General features: G+C 33.1%; 1 long non-coding RNA gene across 1 annotated transcript; it reads left to right on the forward strand.

Moving 5' to 3' along the window:
* Positions 1-737: 737 nt before the first annotated feature.
* Positions 738-1,599, forward strand: LOC149536248 (uncharacterized). The gene is made up of 4 exons (XR_016358023.1): positions 738-847; positions 969-1,022; positions 1,123-1,187; positions 1,284-1,599. It is a non-coding gene; the product is annotated as an uncharacterized LOC149536248 (long non-coding RNA).
* Positions 1,600-1,871: the final 272 nt, after the last annotated feature.

Below are 1,871 nucleotides of genomic sequence, written 5' to 3' on the forward strand. Positions count from 1 at the left end.
CAACTAAAAGGTTCCTCATTCATTAGTGCATACATGATGATATTAAAAATAACTTTTAGGATAGATGGTGGATGGTCTTTGATGCCCCTCCCTACAATAATCATAAGGCTCCAATGTATTTCTTAAAGAAATTGTATTGTGAATTTTTCTTTGGGGAGATCCCCAATTATTTTGATATATTAAAATTTCAGGGTAGAAGTTGAGGGTCAACATTTGAGAGGTCGGGGGCACATCGTGACCCTAATGTAGTTAGGGTACCTGTTGTCAAGCCACAGGGTGAGCATGTGATTATTCCTTTAGTTGTGAAAGAACATGTAGAGACCAACACTTTAGAGACTATTAATGCTTTAACACAGACCCTCATTCATTACACGAGTCCATTAGTTGAAGATAAGCCTTATGTGCATCGTGGTCACATGTGCACATCATGTAGATCCTTATGCACATTTGGCAGTCATGTTGGGAACCGTATGGATGATGGGCTAGTCATTGACGTGTTCCTGAGTGACACATTTGACATTGACACACAGGTAAATTACAATTATAATAAACTAATTTGATCACATTTCATATGTATAGTGAATGATTATTAGAATGTATTGACATTGTTCAAAATTTAGGGTAAGAGTGTTGGCAGCCCTAGTACAGATTCCCCAACCTCATTTTTCATCCCGTTGAGGAGTCGAGAGGTATGTATCAATTTAATCATTTAAATTAATACATATATTTATTAAGTAATCATATGAAGGATTGACAAAAAATATTTATGCATGTGCATCAGTTCTCTATTGGACCATCGACATTCACAAGGGACTCCAAGCCTAGGCATGATACGAGCTTCATAGAGGTACATCTGTTTCATGTTAATTTAATTCATTTGATTATATTTGTTTCATGTTTCATGTTACATGTAAATTGTATTATATGACATGCAACTGTTGATGTCTGAGACTCATCATCTTTGTCAGTCAATCGATCGTGGAGTTGCTACAATGATGGCTAGTTCAGAGCCATTGACCAAGGTATGAAAGAATTTTCTTAGTTTTAGTTTTTGTTTATAATAGTTAGTATCAAATTTTTTAATGTTATTTATAAGTGATTATATTGATTGAATTGTTGTAGGGTTCTTTAAACCCTATCGTCCACGAGCCTTTGAGGTCGACATACAGAGTGACTATTTGATGGTGGTAAGAAAATAATTAATTTTGTGTGTACATATAATTTATTTCAATGAATAATAATTATTGATTCATATCTTCTTTCTTTGTATCAATTCGAGTTAGAGAAGAGCCTAAACAAGAGGACGAGTGAGCGTGTGAGGAAGACCCCATCATCCCCATCATCTCCCTCCACATGACGATCGAAGACCTCTCAGGATTTGTATCCTTCCCCTCATGGGAAGGAGAAGATATAGTTGATAGACACACACCTGTATAGGCATTAGTGGACATATATGTTGGATTTTATGTCAGTGGACATATTCAATATACATTTGATGTATATATGATATTTTATATTTGATGTATGACATATATTTGATGCATGACATTATTAGACTTATGACATTATTGGTTAATAAATGATATGTTTGTTCATGTATGACATTATTGGCTATCGTAATATATTATATGTTTGTTAGTGTATGACATTATTGGTTATCATAATATATTATATGTTTGTTCATGTATGACATTATTGGTTAGCATAATATATTATATGTTTGTTCATGTATGACATTATTGGTTATTATAATATATATCTTGTTTACATTTTAAGTACATTTCATGTATTTCATTTTAATATAAATTGCATCCAAAATGATGTAGAGTGCTCACACCAAAATCTAGTGGATTCCTAGCAAGAACACTTTT

The sequence above is a fragment of the Cupressus sempervirens genome, chromosome 10 (genome assembly GCF_028749045.1).
Source record: "Cupressus sempervirens isolate cs-2001-9-10 chromosome 10, ASM2874904v1, whole genome shotgun sequence".
In the NCBI taxonomy this organism is placed as follows: Eukaryota; Viridiplantae; Streptophyta; class Pinopsida; order Cupressales; family Cupressaceae; genus Cupressus; species Cupressus sempervirens.